Source organism: Elephantulus edwardii, unplaced genomic scaffold, assembly GCF_000299155.1.
Source record: "Elephantulus edwardii isolate Elephantulus edwardi_28Jun2011 unplaced genomic scaffold, EleEdw1.0 scaffold00131, whole genome shotgun sequence".
NCBI lineage: Eukaryota > Metazoa > Chordata > Mammalia > Macroscelidea > Macroscelididae > Elephantulus > Elephantulus edwardii.
The window spans coordinates 8,508,687-8,529,202 of NW_006399881.1; the positions used below are offsets into that span (position 1 = coordinate 8,508,687).

Below are 20,516 nucleotides of genomic sequence, written 5' to 3' on the forward strand. Positions count from 1 at the left end.
ACCAGCTGGACGGTCTCAGACAAGGCTTTCAAACTCTTCAGCTTCAACGTTTTCTGATGAAAGATAGATAATGCTATCCACCACAGCTACTTCACAGGGCTACTGCCCAGGGCTGTATGTGGAAGTGAACCATATGGTGCTTTACCAGTAATAGCATGACTACATCTTGGGGCGGGGGAAAGAAACAAAATTCCCTCTTCTTGTCAGAATGAAGAAAAGGCTCTAAAAAAATATTTTTGCGGAAGGCTGCAACCTAGGGTGTATGTAACCAGTCTCTCTTCTACATGGAGTGTGAGATACACGTCCAATGTGGGGTAAGCCCTGGCAACCCCGCCCTTATAACAAGGGCAAACAGCTGGAGGGGAAGTAGAGGGTCCCAACCAGTGCACCACTGTCACTACATGCCATCGAGTCAAAACAGCTCATAACAGGCTGTAAATCACATAGAAGGACATTGTCCTCATGCTCTCACTGAGCAGTTGGTGGATTCGAACCGCCTGTCTTTGGGTTGGCAGTGCTACTCCCTAGAATGCTACTCCCTAGAATGAGCTCTGGAGGTCTAGCGTGCAGGAGGCCCCAGGTGAGTGTCATTTTCGGACCAGTTCTCGGCATTCTGGACCTGACATGGGTTTGACCGCAGGTGGGATGGAGTTCTGCTGAGCTGGGAGCCCGGATATTATTAGCTCTCGGTCTAGCAGGAAACATGGAGCTTTTCGGAAGTCGTCCTCTGGCTCGTGGCTCCCAAGCGAAGCCTCCAGTGGTCAAGTGGCCTCTGGAAATGCATGAACAAGGAAGGGAAGGAGGCCTCGAGAGGCATCCAGCCTCGAGCTAACAGAGGACGCGGGAGACCCAGGCCCTGGCTGCAGACCTGCCTTCCAGAAGATTCTAAGGGGGGGTTATGGCACGTGACTTGCCCCCATTTTCTCAACTGCACGCTATACATACTATTTAGGCTCAGAGGTGAGAGAAGGAGTGAGTCCAACTCAGGAATTTCCCAAATGAGGCCAGGAAGACGGGTGTCAGCGAGGGGGTTCCCACAAACTCGGGTTGGTTTCTCATTCACCCTGTCAGCCTCATCTCAAATCAAGGCCAGGTGGGCACCTCAAAATGTGCCTCAAACGGCTCCAAGTGGGCTTTTGAGCTGTGTTGTAGAAGCAACCAGAGGCACAGGAAGGGGGGAAGGGACAAAGGACACTGACAGGGGAAAGCAAGAAACGAGGCTCCATTTTTGCGCTGGAGGGAAGAGCACCTGTTCAGGACCGAGAACCTTCTAGAAGGGCTGATGCGGCTACACCCTTCGCACTGGCTCCGCTCTGACGCCCATCATTTATGGCCAAGGGCTGGCTTGGTCATTTTGAAGCGGGTCCCTCAAACCACTTCACTCCCCCTCCCGCCATGACGGGGCGCTGGCCTGAGGAGACCACGCCGTCTCCACACCCCGTGGGAGTCCCATGGAGCGGCCCACACCTGAGCCCCGCGGTTACAGTTAGGGCGCTGCACACCCGGGACGAAGCCCTGGTTCTTTTAACCTCCGGCAAAGTAACTCCGCCAAGAAAAGGGCTCCCCCAGCCGTCCCTAAAACAGTCTTTGGCTCCTGCCCCACCCCCACCCCGACCCCTAAACCCGCTTCGGACGCCGGCTACTTCGTCCAGCCTGCCGACGCTGACCAGTCGCCCGGCCGCGAGACTTCGGGACGGTTGGGGTGCAGAGGACAGGAGGAGGAAAGTGCGGTCCCCTCAGAACTGAGGGGAAGTGCCCGAAAACGCTGCGCCCCCAACGGCACGGCTAAGGGAACGGTTGGGACAGACGCCTAAGGGGGCCGCACGCTCAGCTAACCTTGGGCCCAAGCCTCAGCCGGCTCTCGGGGGCCTCCAACCGGCTGGCGAGGGGGCGGGAAGCATCGTTACCACGCCTCTGAGGAGGTACTGAAGGCAGTGCGCGGGCGTAGCCAGAGTGCAAGGGCGTGGCCAGAGTGCAAGGGCGTGGCCACAGCGTAACGCGAGCGCATGTGTAACCAAGGGATAGGGCATTGACGGGCGCTTCCTGCGCGGAGGTCCCATAGTGTAGTGGTTATCACGTCTGCTTTACACGCAGAAGGTCCTGGGTTCGAGCCCCAGTGGGATCACTTTTCTTACTTTGTCCCCGGTTTTTTCTTCCACACAATCTTGAATATTTAAGGGCCAAAAAGTGCAGGGAGAGGTACAGAGTTACCTAATTTCCCTCATTCTTTTTAATACGTTTTCATCCTCAAAGCAGAATGAGAGACCCTCTCGCCCGATCCCTCCAGAGCTCGGCGCCCACCCTCAGAGCTGAGAAATAACCGAGGAGATGAGGCAGGCCAAGTAGACCTCTCCTTCCTAGTTCTTCCAGGCGACCTGGGACAATGGGACAATCGGTCACTCGTGGGAAAAAGACGACAGACAAGGGGCAAGTCAGAGCAGCACAGTTCCCAAGAACCTCAAACTAAATGCATGGCAAAAGAGCATCCCTTTCATTGCAGTTGAATTATTAAAGGTCCTAACATTTTCCGCTAAAATACAGACTAGGAAGATCTTTTTTTTTTTTTTTTGGTTGTACTTTGTTCATTCTGACTCACAGTGACCCTATGTAACGAAACACATCCCAGTCATGCACCATCTTCAAAACTACTGCTGTGCTGGAGCACGCTGACGGCCCTCCTGTTTTGCCGACCTTGCACTCCTCCAAGTATGACGTCCTTCTGTAAGGACTGGTCCCTCCTGAAAACATGCCCCAAACATCTGAGACAAAATCTCCCCATCCTCTATTCTGACTTCATTGCTTCCAAGACATATTTGTTCGTTTTTCTGGCAGCAAAGGTATCAAGTCTCCTGCAGTCTTCTTTAATTGACTTTCCAGCTTTCATATGTATGAGACAATTAAAAATAACATTGGTTGGATCTGGTGCACCCTAGTCCTTAAAGTGACATCTTCACTTCTCTAATACTTTCATAAGTTTTTTTGCAGTAAATTTCCCCAATGCAATTCATCGTGGTATTTTTTGACTGCTGCTTCCAAGGGTATTAATTGTGGAACTCAGTAAAATGAAATAATTGACAACTTCAATAAAGCAATAAAGAAGTTTAATGAAGAACCTAATCAGATAGAATAGAACAAGTGTCAGGCTTGTAGAGACGTTCAAGAAGTGCTGTCTGAAACATTTCCCTATTTCCTTTTTTGTTCCTCTTTGAGATAGGCTTATTATAATCATTCTTAAGAATGTGGGGGTTATTTTTATGTTTGATCAGAGAAATCGAATGACAGCGGCCAAGAACTAAAAGAGGAAGGAGAAACTTCTTTTCTACATTTGTCCATACAGTTTTGCTCAGGGTATCCTTTTCTCTAACACATCTGTTGTTACAATCACTTTGTTGACTTTACCCTTAATGATTGTGTAATAATAATAGCTCATTATGCCAAATGGGCTACTAACAAAAGGTCAGAGGTTCAAACCCACCCAAAAGCCGCCATGACAGAAAAGCCCTGGTGACCTGCTCTCATAAAACCTAAAACTAAACCCACTGCCATGGATTTGCTTGTTCTTGCCCTGAGGACTGAACAAAATGGCACCATACGGTTTCCTAGGTTTTAGGGATAGACTGACTGCCAAATCTTCTTCCCACTGAGAATCTATTGGGTCCAAACCCCTGAGCTTTCTGTTAGCAGCAGAGTGTTTTAAACCCTGCACCACTAGGGTTCCTTTTGTAAAGGTTATCAGAAAATCAACACACACACACACACACACACACACACACGCCCTGCTGCCCTCAATTCCTCCTCACGGTGACTCTCCATCAAGTTTCTTCTGTCTCTGTATCTTCTGTCTCCTGTGGAGTTCCTGGTGGATTCGAACAGTCAAGCTCTTGGTTAGCAGCTGAACATGTAACACACTGTGCCAACCTTTTTTGTCAAGATTACAGCCTTGGCAACACTATGGGGCAGTTTCATCACAGGATACAACAATTACATCAAACACTGTTGTAAACATTTTGCATGTGTCATTCCATATAAAGGGAATTTTGGTGGCTTTAATCCATAGAATTGAGCTGCTTAACCCAAAGGTGGCTTCTCTCTGTTGGTTCAAGATTAGCAGCTCTTTGAGAGAAAGATGATCTCTGAGATTCTGAAAGAGATTCACAGCCTCCAGAAAACTCACTGGAGGGTCAACTAGGAGTTGGTTCTGACTCCTTGGCAATAATTATATAATTCTCAAAAGCACTCGATATCAAGTTGTTACTGTTGTTACGTGTCACTGAGTCAACAATGAGTCAAGGAACATCCTTGTTGCATTTACTCCAAGACAGATGTGTTTGTTCTTTTGGTATGCGGTACAAAGTTCTAGCATTTTTACAGATGAGAAAACTAACACACAGAAAGCAGCAGCAGCTCGCCCAAAGTCACATCACATCGTAAGCACTAAGTGGCAGATCTGAGCTATGCACCCAGCAGGGCTGAGACTCTGTGCTCTGAAGTGATAATGCTGTTTCTCAGCCTTTCTTAACTCCTTAACCATTCCTCTCACCTTTCCTACCTTCTGAAAACACAAGGAACGCAGACAGCCCAGTACATTGGTGCAGGTAACCGTCCTCCCTCTCAAATTTAGGATGTTTCTGAGCGAACCAGCATGAAGGTGATGCTAAGTTGCTTCTGAAGAGGGGAATGAATCTATGTAATTTTCTTAGAATTCAAGAATGCCAGTGCTGACTGGCAGGAAATCGCTCAAAGTCGTGCCTAAGGAGATGATAGCAGAGAAAGGATTAAATCCTCAGCCTTCTGGCCCTCTTTTCAACTTCCCTCCACTGCTTCCCTCACATTTAAAGGTGGACGAAAGCCACTGTCCTCCTTGGCTAACCAGACTTTGGTAGCATTAGTATTTTCCTTGAGAGCTCCTTGCCCAAGCAGGTAACGCTGTGGGTTAACTTGATGGGGCTCAGCCAGAACCCTAAGAACTAAATGGAATAAGATGCTTAATTAGGCCAGTGCTCAAGTTAATTCCCCACTCCGGAGGAAGGTCACCATTTGAGTCAGGAAGAGCTGCAGCCAGGACGAGAGGAAAATGCCACTCAAGGTAGAAGGCTTCTTGTTATTACTTCTCTTTGGCTATGAAGGTATGTGCTATTTGACCATTATCACTGATTAACTCATTGATCAGACAGTCAGATTCCTAAAGGAACTGAAATGCAACCGGATCGATTTTAAAAAAGAATCTTTATCAATTAGCAGCACACATTATTGAATCCACGTGTTGTGAGCTAATAATTTTATTTGTGTGACTGGCATCCTCTTTGTGCTGCCCATGGCTTTTTTTTGCAGAGTTCCAAGGCTGCTTAGAAAAAGAACTATAAATCATGACTGTTACTAAGAAAGTGTAATGTCTGGTTAAAAAAAAAAATTTAGGAGCCCGAGAGGGATTGCCTAATTTAATCTTTCAGAATGGGATTGTTTGGAAAGTAGAGTGGATGCTCATAATAATTCTGCAGGGACAACGGGTGTAAACCAGGCCTGTCCCAGGTGAAACGGAATGTAAGGTCACCCTAGTTTAAATATGGATTAACATGGCACACAGTGTTCCACTGGACTGTCTAATCCAACTCAGCGTCAGAAACCCCTACAGACTCAACACACTCATTTTAAGTTTCTAAATATAGATAGCCCTGGTAGGACTAGAGATATGGGTAAATTAGGACAAATTCAAGGGAAATATCTTAAATGCCACCCTAGTTCAATTTTTTTATCATTTTTTGCACATTTTTTTCATCTTATTGTTGAATATTCCAAGTTATTTTTTTATATACACTCTCAATCTCTGAAATAATGCCTTTTCAGGGCTCTCTCAAGTCTAACCTCTCCATCAGCCCAGAAATTCTAGGCCTCTCTTTTCAGGTTCACTCCAGATACTAGAAACTAGTTGAGTGTCTCGTCCTACTTCTCTGTATGCAGGACATAAATATGGAAGGCAGGGAGGTGGAAGTCTCCGAGCTATGTCATTGATCTTCTCTCCTGGTTAATCCAAATGACCCAAACTATAGAAAGAATCCCCACCTGCTCCTGCCCTCTCCTCCTAGTCTCTGTGGCACTTAGATCCACTGTTGAAGCCACTATGTCAAACCAGCCTTTAAAGGGTCTATCTCCTTTTTTTTTTTTTTTGCCTGACTGTCTGCTTCTATGATGGCCTTCTCCAGAAACTGGCCCCTTCTGATTTGTGCCTGGCTTGGGAACTCCAGAAATTTCTAAAGAGAACAGAGAATGGCATCTATTCAGGTGGAAGAGAATGAAGTCCAGTAGGGAGGCTTGGGAAGCTTACCTTTTCTTCCCCTTCTGGCCCTGCCCCTGACGCTTCTTAACACCAGCTGGAAAGACACCAACCAACCATAACTGGCCAGTGTGTCTTGGGGCCCTACTGTGCACTTAACTCTGAGCAAGGGCGCGGCTCCAGGGGACAGAGAAAAAACAAAAGAGCGCAACTCCTCACACACTTCAGTAGTTGTCAGTATGGAATAAACGATGAAGCCACACACAGAAAAGACGTGTCAACTGCACAAATGGGGACTTAAGGCAAAGGTTCTTTGTCTCCTTTCCAGGCTTCTCATTATGGTAAACGAGGTAAATGGATTGGTGTTGATTTTGTGTAGAACGAGAGTTCCTTTGCGAATGTGAAGATCGTAAAGATCACCCCAAAAAGAAACTCCATGTTAACCAAAACTCCCCATTCCCTACTGCCCCGCCAATCCTCCCAAGCCCAACCCCACTGTCATCAAGTCAAGCCTGGCTCATTGGATCTCTGAGGCTGAATATTTTAGCAAGAGGAGACTGTCCCATCTTTCCTCTGACAAGTAACTGGTGGGTTTAAACCCCCAACCCTTTGGTTAACAGCCCAATAAGTAACTCACAACATCTCCAGCCCTCCAGCAACCACTAATCTTTCTGTCTTCGTATCATCTGAATAGAATCACACAATATATGACCTTTTGTCATTCCTTTAGCATAGGACTGTTGAGGGTTCATCCAAGTTGAAGCACGTATGGAAAGCAGATTTATCCTCGAATCAGCCTGTCCCTTCAAATAGTAACACTTTCACACTGCATACAATTTCCTTCTTTCTTCTCCATGAGAGACTCGTCGCTGTAGCCTGCTGTTTTCTCTTGGGTCTTTTTCTTGTTTCTCAAGTACATAGAAAGCTGACTGCAAACTGTCTTCATCATTCATAATTTTATGCTTTCCTCCTCGGCTGCATCTGCTTCCATGGGAAGAAAAGCTTTGTATTTCATGAAACCCAATCAGAGAGATGAGAATAGTCTTTCCTAACCTAACCAAACCCACTGCTGCTGCCAAGCTGATTCTGATTCATGACAACTCTCCTTTGGGTTTCCAAGGTTATAGCTCTTATTGAGAGGAAACTGCTCATTTTTTCTCCCATGGAGCAGCTGGTAGGTTTGAACTGCTGACCTTTCAGTTAGCAGCCCAATACATAACCCATTATGCCACTTAGGCTTCAGGTGTGGCTGCTGAGTACTTTCCCTCTTGAGTTGACATGGTATATTTTGAGACACAGACATGCTTTGAATGTTCTGGCTGCGACTACTAGGGTTTCCCCATGGCTTGGCCCTTGGAGGATAAGGAGAATAGGAACCTATATTGCAGACATGTCACACTGCAGCCTCCTAGCAGAGCCACAGAGCCTATGGAGGAATCTCAAAGCAATCCAAGCAGGGAGAGAGAAAAATATGCAATCACGGGATTGGAAAGGCTGGCATGTTTTGTGTTGTTGGGTTTAAAAAAATTTTTTTTCATGTTTTCTTTGTTCACGCTAACACAGTGTTTTAACCTGGTGTTTTAATATTCTGGAGTCCAAAAATGCTTTTGCTTTTGTTCTCGTGTATACGTATATGTGTGTGTGAGAGAGAGATATTAAATCATGCAAGGGGGGATTTACAGCTGCCACATTGCTGCTCCCTTGGTGACAGCTTTTCCTGTAAAAAGCTTGCTGTTCCTTCTAAGTCTGCTCATTTTCGTAAGGATCTGGCGCCTCAGAACCTCAGGCCCACAGACAAATGCTTTCTGGGGGGGGCAGCCTGGGAGGAAAGAGATGCCATCTGCCAGCATCTGATGCAACACAGGAATTGGCTTTGAAACCAGGCCTTTCTCTCCGCCTTCTTCCTCCCTACAGGTAGACAGTGATGGAATCCTCCCCATCCTCCCGGTTTTTGCCACCTTCTTGGCTCCCACAGAAGGCAGAAACTCTTCCAGGGCCACCTATAGATGCTAAATAGTGTAAATGGCCCTGCAGGCAGGGACATTGAGGTTTAATTGAGCCTCTTCTGGAGAAAATAGGATCTTAGGAATGAGAGACTCAGAAGAGACCTAGTGAACTCTTTCCAGATCCCAAAATTCTGGAGACTGGATTATTGCCAGGACTGTGGAAAGTGACACACATCAGTTTCCATCTTTGAGAAGGCCACTGCCATTTCCCACCCTATCAATCAAGAGATTCCATTGACTGCAAAGCAATGCATGTGTTGGCCCTGTTTTCTGAGAGAGGGAAGGGAGGAAGAGGAGAAGGAGGAGAGAGAGGGAGGGAGGAAGAGGAGGAGGAGGAGGAGAGGGAGAAGGGGAAAGAAAGAGATATCAATTTGCTAGCAGAGCAATGACCCATCATTTTTTTACCATTCAATTATCATTCGGGTACACCCACATTTTACAAATTCAAGTCTGTTCCACTTTTTCTTGGTTAGCCATGATTGAACTGAGAAGAGCCTACTCAAAACCCTGTTTTATGTGCTTTCTCTAAACCCCAGATGTGTCCAGTCGGCTCAGTAATAGTTGTTGTTGCTGTTATGTGCCATTGAGTCAACTACAACTCATAGCGACCTTGTGCACAGTAACTCTGAACCCTGTGTTATTCTGATCAAATCACTGTCTCTGAGACACCTACAATCCTTTCCCCAGTTTACTGTGTCAATCCATCTCATCTAGGGTCTTTCCTATCCTGCACTGTCTAGCATGATATCCTTTTCCAAAGACTGGTCTCTCCTGGCTACAAGCCCAAAGTATGTGAGACAAGAGTCTTAGAATCCTTGCCTCCAAAGAGCAGCTCGGTTTCACCCTCTCCAAGATAGACATGTTAGTTCTCTTGGCGGTCCATGGTATGTTCAAGACTCTTCTCCAGCACCACAATTCAAAGGCATCAAATATCTTCATCTGTCATCCTTGATCATTGTCCAGTTCTCTGACGCATAGAGAGTAATTGTGAAGACCATGGCCTGGATCATGCTCACCTTAGTCTCTAGACTGACATCCTTGTTCTTCAGTGTAGTAGGGAGATCCCTGACAGCAAAATTTCCTAATTTTCCTAATTTGCAATTCATCATTTGATTTCCTGACTGCTGGAGCCAAGAGTATTGATTGTGGAGCTGAAACTGTTAGCACTCTCAAGCTCTTCTCCATTTATCATGATGCTGTCAATTGGCCCAGTGCTGAGAATCTTCGTTTACTTGAGGTTGAGTTTTAATCCATGTTGAAGGCTGCAGTCCTTGATCTTCTGCAGCAAGTGCTTCAGGTTCTCCTCAGCTTCAACAAGCAAGGTTGTGTTATCTGCATAATGTAGGTTGTTGATGAGTCTTCCTCCAATCTTGATGCCACATTCCTCCTCATAAAGAAAGCCCTGCTTCCTGAATGATCTTTTCTGTATACAGATTGACAAGGTATGGAGACAGGATGCATCCCTGATGCACTCCTTTTCAGATTCTGAACCATGCAGTGTTCCCTTGCTCTGTTCTCACAACTGCCTCATGGTCCAAGTACAGGTTTCACATGAGCACCATTTGTTGTGATCCATGCAGTCAGTTGCCTTTACATAGTCCATGAAACACAGACATTTCTCTGGTACTCTCTGCTTTTGGCCAACATCCATCTGACATTGTCAGTGATGTTCTGGCAGTTCTCCGTTGATGTACTGTTCCAGTTGCTTTGGGATAAACTTCAGCAGGATTTTGCTTGTGCGTGATATTAGTTCTTTAATTTCCATACTTTGTTGGGTCACCTTTAAAAAAAAATGGGAATAGATATGGATCTCTTCCCGTCAGCTGGCCAGGTAGTTATCCTCCAGATTTCTTGGTACAGCCTGGTGAGCATGTCCAGGGCAGCATCAGTTCACTGAAATGTGCCAACTGGTATTCCATCAATTCCTGCTCAACGTTAAGGCCACCTTCCTAATTTACCACCACCACCAGAAGCCAAGTAGCCAAAAAAACAAGCGTGAATTTACTTCTCTTTACTTATTATTCTGTAGTGAACAATTACACATGGGTTCACTACAGATTCATAAGTAAGCACAAAGTCTCTGTCAAAAACCCCCTTCATTTTAAATTAGAAAAGAGCCTTTAATCCTATAGGATAGTGCTGTGGAGTTGGGAAGGAGATGATGTCAGTCACACACAGCAACAGAATCTTCAATGTGCTGGAAAATGTAAACTTGTTCACTGCACCTTAGCGCATACACACAAGTAAACCGGTACTTACCGTGTTATTAGGTAATCGGACAGTGACCATCAGTAGTTATTAAGAATTTTATCCTGACTCCTGGAAAACCCAGGTAGAACTGTGTGCCTCACAGGGTTTTTGATGGCTGGTTTTTCAGCAGATTTCCAGGCATTTCTTCTGAGGCACCTCTGGATAGACCCAAAAGTTCATTAGCACCTGAGGATGTTAAGCTTTTGCACCACTCAGTAAATGGTAGATTCATCTTGCCAGTTGTAAGGCCTCAAACCTTTTGTTCTTTTGCATCCTGTATGCAATCTGTCAGTAAACTCTCCTGATCCACCCTCCAAGTACTCCAAGTCAGAACCCAGCCCCATCTCTCCTTGAGCGTAGTCGCCAACACCTCTCACCCAGACGACTGCATTCTCCACCACACTGCCTCCCACCCTTGCCCATAGAGCGCACCACATACAGCCTCCAGAGGGCGCTCCCTGGAACAGAGTCAAGCCGGCTTCCCTCTGCTCCAGTCCCTCCCAAGGTGCACCAGGGTAAATGCCAAAGTTCTCAGCCCCCAAGGCCCTCCCACGCCTGCTTCCCTTCCCTTCCCTGCCCTGGCCCATCCCCATTTCCATCCTTCTCTCCTCTTCGAGCACCGGCTCCAGCCTCAGGGTCGCATTGCTATCCCTGGAACACACAAGTTCATGCTACTCTCAGAAAATGCACTTTCCCCCTCTACCCAGAATACCTCCCTCCTACCACCATCTATCTCCACCAACACCACCTGCTCAGTGAGGGATTCTCCAACCCTAAAAGTGCACTCTCGCCCCCCCCCCATTTCTTTGCATTTTCTCCATAGCTCTTGTCATTATTTTACATTCTATTCGTTTATCCAGCCAATCATTATGCCCTCCCCCCCACCCCCAGACTGTAGGTTCTGTGAGGACAGGTGAGTTTTTTTCCCTTCTGCTTTGTTTACTGTTGGGCCTGAAACATAGCAAATTATCAATGAACACTACTAGTTGAAGGAATGCTCTATGTGTGCCATTATCCATTCTCCTTTATTTATTTTAATTGCAAAGAGTTCACTGGTAAATACACAATTTTGATAACAATATAAGTAAATTCATTTGGACAGGAGGCAACACTGAAGAGAAAATAATAACTACTTGCTTTCATATAGAAATGCAAAGTCACGGAAAAAAGAAAGAAATGCAAAGTCACTCAGAGGCCAGATCTGGAATCTGTAGCTTTCTATAGATCACCACCTTTTGGTGGCCTAGTGGAAATAGACTTGCACTGTCAACCCAAAGACAAGCGGTTTGAATCCACCAGCTACTCTGCAGGATAAAGATGGGCACTTTTCCTGCCGTGTAAGTTACAGCCTCTGAAAACCCACTGGAAAGTCAGCTATGAGTCAGTTCCAATTTGACTGCAATGAATTGAGTAACCAAACACAGGGGAGGATGTAGCATGTTAGGCTGCTTGCCAAAAAAGGTCAGTGGTTCAAATCTACCCACCACTCCACAGGAGGACAGACGTCACCCCCTGTTATGGTTTCTGTGCTTGGAAACTCAGTGAAGACTCACTGAGAGTTGGACTCAGCATGAAGGCAGTGTTCGTTCCCCCTTTTCTGTAGCCAAACGACCTGCTGTCATCCTAACTACGGCTTTTGAAGAAAGCTGATGAACTATTGTGGAGGATTTTGGCTCCTTCCAAAGCAATTACTCTTTCACAAATATTTGATTTTTGGTTCACTCGGGTGTTTTGCAATCATAATGTCATCTCTTTGGAAATCAGAAAAAATGTAAGTTAGAAAAGACAAAGTAAAAAAAAAAGTAAGATTTTCTGCAAAGATAAGACTGGAAATTGGAATTATAAGCACCACTGATGGCCCAGAATACACGACACTCCCAGTGTGTTCAAATGCACAGAGCTCCACAGCCATCCTGAATGGTGCAGTCAGCCAACAAAGCAAAGGTTTTGCCCAGAACGCTACAAAGCATAGTCTATGTCCCAACCATATGGTCACCAGTGGCTACAGACAGGTCTGTTCTGCAGCACATTGTACTTTCCAGGTAAGGCCTCTGGGGGGTGTGTGTGTGTGTGTGTGAGAGCATCTCAAGCATGTCACTGAGTGTATGTGGAAGACACATGGTCTCAGCACTCTCTGGCCCCAAAGAACCCAGGGTGGCCCTCACCCAGGATTCAGGTTGGCCTTCTCACCTGTCAGTTATCTATTAACTTGTATAACTGGCCACCTGCTTAGATAAACGTGTGGGCAAGAAAGAGGTGGGGTGCTGGAGGTGAGCTCCACCTGATGAGACAGCAGGAGTCCTCTTCCAAGAAAAGGGGGGAAAGGCAGAGGGGTCTTGGGTGGGAGACCCTCAAGGCAATGCCAGAACCAAAGGCATGGTTGTCTGGCCCAGTTGTGGAATCCCAAATACGACAGTGTGCCAAGTCCATGGCAAGTTGTCCTGCTAACCCAAAGACTTAGCATCTCCAGTGGTTCGAATCCACCAGCTGCTCAGCAGGAGAAAGATGGACAGTCTCCTCTTTTTAAGATTTACAGCCTCAGGACCCTGGAGAGAGAGAGAGAGAGAGAGAGAGAGAGAGAGAGAGAGGAGAGAGAGAGGGAAAGCGCTCCACAGCAGTAAGTTTGACTTTTTCATTTGCTGACAGAACACAAAAAGATAAATTTGGAGAGGCAGGCAAAGAGTCAGATCACAGCCATCCTTAGAAAGATGCATTATTGTGATACTCATTTTTTGTTTGCTCACCTTTCAGCTAAGCAGTCGACTGCTTAACTGTTGCACCAGCAGGGCTCTGTGGAGACGAAGAGCTGAAGTCACTGAACAAATGGCCCAGGTGGAACTTGGCCCCTGGATCTCACTTACTCAGAGGCGATGGGGCGGGGCCACTAGAGTTTGGGCAGGAAAGTGATGAGATTAGGTTGGTGTTTTTATTCCACTGGCCACAAAGGGGGTGGATGAGGAGGCATCTGTCCTCAGCAAGGAGAGGATTTAGGGGAGAAAGACAAGAGCAAGTATGAGGCAGTGGCAGTGGGGTTGGCGAGGAGAGATGGCCCACAGTAGCCTTGAGTGCGGAATTAGGAAAAAGGAGGAAGCTTGAGGAGATCAGAGATGGTGAAGATGGCACAGGGCAAGGTTCAGGTCTGTTGTGTATAGGGTGGTTATGAACAGTCGTTGACTTGACAGCCCCTAATCACAGCAACAGCAACAACAACAACATGATGAAATTCCAAGTCTCTGGGTGAGGTGCTAGATGGATGTGCAAGTTCAGAACTAGAGAAGGAGAAGAAAGTAATATGGCCAGCTTTCCCAAATGCATCGACACAGGGGGTTCTGGTGGCACTGTCTGTAGCAAGCTGCACTGCTAGCCCAAAGACCACGGCTCTCTGGCAGTTCAAATCTTTCAGGGGCTCCTTGGGAGAAAGATGGCCAATTTCCTCAGTAATTACAGCCTCTGATTCCACTTCAACAACAATGAGTCTGAGGTGGTTTTTTTTAGTTTATTAACATATTTGTACATTTATGGAAGTATAATATCCATACCAAAGAGCATATCTAAATGTGCAGATCAATGCTGTTTGTTTGTTTTTTTAAGACCATGTGTATGTGTTTCTGGTGGGTAAATGCTTAGGGGCAGAACTGCTGGGTGATAGTGCCAGTTTTCTACAGAGATAATGCTCCCACCAGTTGAGTCCAGTTTTAGGTATTAACTGACATCTCTGCAAATTTCTAGCAAGCTATTCAATGCAAGTGAGGTGAGCCATGTTCTGGAAGCAAAAGAAAGATGGGAGGGACAGACAGCACCCAACGCTGCAGAGTGAAGATATCTAAGATCAGTGTTGGAAAGCGTCCATTTGATTTGAAAACACAAAGGCCCGATTTTCTTTTGCAGCCCAGGGTTTGGCACTGCCGTGCTGTGGTGTTCTCCTACCAAGACGGTGCTCACTTGGCCTTCACTGTTCCTTGAGGGGGTCAACCCTGCCCAGAGTGTGCAGGCCAATGAGCTTTGGGGAATGAATAATGAGAGACAAGGGTAAAGGGAAGTCTGGGTGTGATGGCCTCTGGCTAATGAGAGTTGATATCTTCCCAGGCTCACTGGTATTCCTCCTCTAGACTGCTACAAGACTTCAAATAAACCATGAAAGCACTCATCACATGGGATCCCCAGTGATCTCGCCTCTCCTGAGTCCCCATGTTCCTTGGGAGTTGAGAACCAGGTTTCTGTTTCAGAAGATTCAGACTCCATTACACTACTGGGCTCTCAGGAGACATCAAAGGAATGCTGCATGAGTAATTATGGATTATCTCAAAGAAGGCATAATTTGACACAGACTGCTTTCATTAAAACAAACAAACAAACAAACAAACAAAACAAAACAAAAACAAAGAGCTGAGACCACTCCTTTCCCCTCTAAAACACTCCGAAAGGCAAGAGTGGGTGTTGGTTATCCAGTGCTGCTGTAACATAAATAACACAAATGGGCAGCTTTAACCAAGTGTAACAATACATTGCTATTCCTTTCTGAGGCTTGCTTTGTGGTGTCGTAAAATGCTATTGAATCACGTATGATTCACAGTAACCCCGTGAACAAACCTGTCCTATCCTACACCATCCTTATCATCCCCAACACATCTGAGCTCATTGCTGCATCAATCCATCGCGTTAAGGGTCTTCCTCTCTTTCATCAACCCTCCACCTTTCCAAGCATGATATTCCTTCCCAAGGAATAGTCTTTCCTAACAACATGTCCAGAACATGTGTGAGAAGCTTCGCCATCCTTGCCTCCCAGGAGCACTCTGGTTGCACTTTCTCCAATTTCTTTTGGCAGTCCACGGGATATGCAGCACTCTTGTCCAGCACCAAAGCTCAAAGATATTGCTTCTTCTCCTATTGTCCTTAGTCACTGTCCAGCTCTCAGATACATAGCAGGTGATTGAAGAGACCACATCCTGAATCAGGTGCATCTTAGTCTTTAAACTGACATCCCTGCTCCTCAGGACTTTGGAAAGATCCTGGGTAGCAGACTTTTCCAATGCTATACTCCCATTCCAAAAAAGGGTGACCCAACTGAGTGTGGAAACTACAGAACAATATCATTGATTTCACATGCAAGGAAGATTCTACTAAAGATTATCCAAAAACAACTGGAATAGCATACAGCAGAGAACTGCCACAAGTCCAGGCTGGGTTTCGAAGGGGTCGTGGTACTAGGGATATTGTAGCTGATGTTAAATGGATCTTAGCTGAAAGCAGGGAATACCAGAATGTCTGTGTTTCATTGATTATGCAAAGGCATTTGACTGTGTGGATCATAACAAACTGTGGCTGACTCTGAGAAGAATGGGAATCCCAGAACATTTAATTGTGCTAATGCGAAACCTATACTTGGACCAAGAGGCAGTAGTCAGAACAGAGCAAGGTTAACACCGCATGGTCCAAAATTGGGAAGAGTGTACGCCAGGGATGTGTTCTGTCTCCATACCTTTTCAACGGAGAGGCTGGGCTCTGTAAGATGTGCGGCGTCAGGATTGGTGGAAGATCTATTAACAATCTGCGTTACGCAGATGACACAACCCTGCTTGCTGAAACTGAGGAGGACCTCCTGCACTTGCTGCAGAGGGTCAAGGACTGCAGCCTTCAGTATGGACTGAGGCTCAATGTCAAGAAGACAAAGATTCTCACCACTGGACCAATTGGCAGCGTCAGGATGGATGGCGAAGAGATTGAGATTGTTCACAGCTTCAGTTTGCTCAGCTCCACGGTCAACACTCTTGGGACCAACAGTCAGGAAATAAAAAAACATATTGCGATGGGAAAGCCTGCTGTTAGAGACCTCTCTAAAGTATTAAAGAGCAATGGTGTCTCTCTGGAGACTAAGGTGCACCTGATACAGGTCATGGCCTTTGCAATCATTTGTTATGCATGACAATGACTAGGGAGGCTAGAAGGAGAATTGATGCCTTTGAGCTGTGGTGCTGGAGAAGGGTACTGAACGTACCATGGACTGCCAGGAAAACAAACAGATTCATCCTGGAGAGGGTTAAACCAGGCTACTCCTTGGAGGCAAGGATTCTGGGGCTTCGTCTGACATACTTTGGACATGTTGTGAGGAGAGACAGGTCCTTGGAGAGGGACATCATGCTTGGTAGGGTGGAGGGACAGCGTAGGGGGGGAAGACCCTCTACGAGGTGGACTGATTCAGTGACTGGGGTAATCGGGATGGGTGTATCGGAGACAGTGTGATTGGCACAGGATAGAGCAGGGTTTAGGGCTGTTGTATACAGGGTCGCTATGAGTCGCAAACGACTCCACGGCACATCACAACAGCAACAACATACATCTCCTGATCTACAGTACTCCTGAATCCTGGTGGAAAGGGTGTTGACTGGAGATTCAGATAAAATGGAATCACTGACAATTTCAATCTTTTCTCCATCTATCATGTTGTTGCCTATTAACCCAGTGGTGAGGATTTCCTGCCCCCAGGAGGCGGTTGTTGTTGTTGTGTACCATGGAGTCGGAACCCATAGCTGACCCTGTGGGGGGTTTTCAGAAGCTGGAGCAGCTGGTGAGATCCGAACTGCGTGCAATCCAGGGATTGCAGCACAGTTTCTTGCCACTAAGCCATCAAAGCTCCCTAAAAGTCCAAAATCAGGGTACTGGCTCTGTGTAGGAGGAAGGTGTGGCAGTCTGTGTATTGACTATAGGGGAGGGTCCTCGGCTCTTTTCAGCTTCCTGGGAGATCTCATGTGATGGAGCCTCTATCTTCCACCATCTGTGACTGTTTGCTTGCACAGTCTGCTCTTTTTATTTAAAAACAAAAAGAAAAAGACAGAGAGAGATTGACTAATACTGCCTGCCGAATTAACATAACAAAGAAAATGCCTTCCCAAACGGAATCCTAAGCACAGGTTTAGGGGTAAGGATTTATAACACATGCCACTGGGGGTTAGAATTCAATCCCTACCAGAGGGTGTGTTGGTGTTGTGGGTCTTTGAGTCCGAAACAACCCACAGCTGACCCTCTAGCAGGTTTTCAGAGGGAGTAAATCGCACAGGAGACTGTCAATCATTCTCCCACAGAGCAGCTGGTGGGTTCAAACCTTGTGCCTTTGGGTTGGTTAGCATAGCTTCTCTCCATTAAGCCACCAGAGCTCCCTAAATTCTTAAGAAGGAAAAGTGTTAAGGGGGCTCTGGTGGCCTAGTGGCAAGAACCTGCTCTGCAATCCCAGAGGCACAAAGTTCAAATTCACCAGATGCTCTGCTGGAGAAGGAGGGGCAATCTCCTCCTGTACCAGTCAGACCTGATTTGATGGTACACATACAAAATAAAATTTTTTTTAAAGAGGGGAAGTGTTACCACCTCCTTTCTATACTCTGTTGGCATAGTGGTTAAAACATTGGTTGACCAAAGAGTTGATGGTTTAAAACTACCAGCTGTGCCACAGGAGGAAAATTAGTCTGCTTCCGTAAAAATTTATAACCTTGAACATCTTCCAAAAAGATTTACTCAGGCTTCACTTCTGGGCCAATAGGCTGCATCATAATAGACTAAAATTATCAACAGTTCCCTCTTACTTGGATCCACAATCAACACTTTGGTCCTAGCAGTCAGAAAACCAAAAGACATATTGCACTGGAGAAATTTGCTGTCTGGGATCTCTCCAAAGTGCTAAAGAGAAATCATGTGAGTTTAAAGACTAAGGTGCACCTGATCCAAGTCATGGTCTTTTTTATTACTTGCTCTGCATCTGGAAGTTGGACAATGACTAAGGATGACAGAAGCAGCAGCAATGCTTTGAGTTGTGGTGTTGGAGAAGAGTACTGAATATCCCACGGGCTGCCAAGAGAACCAAGTCTGTCTTTAAGCAAGTGTCACCAGAGTGCTCCTTGGAGGCAAGAATGGTGAAATGCCTTACATTCTTTGGGCATGATATTAGGAGGGGCCCGTCCTTGGAAAAGACATCATGCTTGGAAAAGTGGAGTGTGGATGTAATAGAGGAAGTTCCTCAACAAGACAGATTGACACAGTGACTGGAACAATGGGCTCGAGTGTATCAGAGATGGTGAGGATGGCCCAAGGGAGGACGAGGTGCAGACCTGCTGTTCACAGGGTCACTATGAGTCATACTCAGCTTGACTGTATCTAACAGCAACATCATAGGGCTGCTAGGGAGCTTTGGTTACTTAGTGGCACGAAGTTCACTGCCAACTCAAAGGCATGTAGTTCGAAGCCACCAGCTGCTGTATGAGAGAAAGATGAGCAGTCTCCTCCTGTGCGACTTACAGCCTCTGAAAAACCACTGGAGGGTCAGCTATGAGTCAGTTTAGACTCAATGGTAGATAACAACAACAAAAGGTTGCTATGAGTGGGAACTGAATGGATAGCAAGTGGGGTTGGTTCCCTTTGTGGTTTATGTTCAGCTTGTCTGGAAAATTTACATTAAGTCTATGCTGCTTTTTTCCCTTTAATCTTTTTCTTGTGGTAAAATATAGGTTGTTGACTATGCAAAAGTGTTTGACTGTGTTGATGGAAGAAAAAAAATTATGGATAACGCTGAGAGGAACAGGAATCCCAGAACACATAACTTTGCTCATGCAAAAAATTATACCTAGACCAAGAAGGTACTGTATGAAAAGAGCAACGGTAAATATACAAACATCTAACAAAACATTTGCCTTTTTAACAGTTTTCACAGATAGGACTCACTGACATGCATTACATCTACCATGTTAATCTACCATCATCCTTATCTGTTCCCAAATTTTCCCAGCACTGCTTTACTTTTATAAGGAGCCAAGAAATAAAGGTACTTGTATTTTAGAAAATGGCCACTAGACTTTGGTTGCTTTTGTTATGTGCCGTCGAGTCTCCTGTAACACATAGCGACCCTATGTACAACAGCCCTAAACCCTGCTCTATGCTGGGCCATTCTTATTATCTCTGATACACCTACCCCCATTACCCCAGTCACTGAATCAATCCATCTCATTGAGGGTCTTCCTCTCTTGCACTGTCCCTCCACCTTCCCAAGCATGACGTCCCTCTCCAAAGACTGGTCCCACCATGTCCAAAGTGTGTCAGATGACGCCTAAGAATCCTTGCCTCCAAGAAGCAACCTGGTTTCACCCTCTCCAGGATGAACGTGTTTGTTCTCCTAGCAGTCCATGGTATATTCAATACTCTTCTCCAGCACCAAAGCTCAAAAGCATCAATTCTCCTTCTATCATCTCTAGTCATTGCTCAGCTTTCTGATGCATAGCAAGCAATTGCAATAGACCATGGTCGGTTTCAGGCACACCTTAGTCACCAGACTGACATCATTGCTCTTCAGTACTCTGGACAGGTCTCTGACAGCAGACTTTGCTAATGCAATTCGTCTTTTAATTTCCTGAGCATGCCCTTAAACCAGCTCTGTCCCATGGAACTTCTGGCAACATTGGGGCTGTTCTGTATCAGTGCTGTCCCAGAGGCAGCTAGCCTCACGTGGCTGCTAAGCACCTGAAATGTGACTGGTGAGCAGCACAAGCCACACTTCCAATTCTCCCACATTGCTTATATATGATTTATCTATTGATTGTGGTTGCTTATTCCCTGTATACAGGATATAAATCTAAAACAATCCTTATTTCTCAACAATGCCCTAAGCCCAAGTTCCACAGTGGAGGAATGGCTACTGTTGTGGACTGAATGATCTTTCCCCAAAGTGGGTTGTAAATCCTTACCCCTATCCCTGTGGAATAAGAAACCAGGAAAGAGAGAGGAGGACCAGGAAAGGAGCCATAGTGACAGAGTGAGCCACGTATCAGGTTAACTGAAAGGTTGACAGTTCAAATGCAGCTGCTGCCCTGCAAGAGGATAATGGACAGTCTCCTGCTGCTAAGATTTACAGCCTCAACAACCTGACGCAGTGTTGCTGGGTGTCAGAACCACCTGGGTTTGGTTTTGAGTTTTAGACCAGTCCTTGGAGAGGGACATCATGCTTGGGAGGG

General features: G+C 46.0%; 1 non-coding gene across 1 annotated transcript; it reads left to right on the forward strand.

Annotated features, from left to right (window-relative positions):
• The first annotated feature begins 2,052 nt into the window (after positions 1-2,052).
• On the forward strand, positions 2,053-2,125 carry TRNAV-UAC. The gene has a single exon. It is a non-coding gene; the product is annotated as a tRNA-Val (tRNA).
• The last annotated feature ends 18,391 nt before the right edge of the window (positions 2,126-20,516 follow it).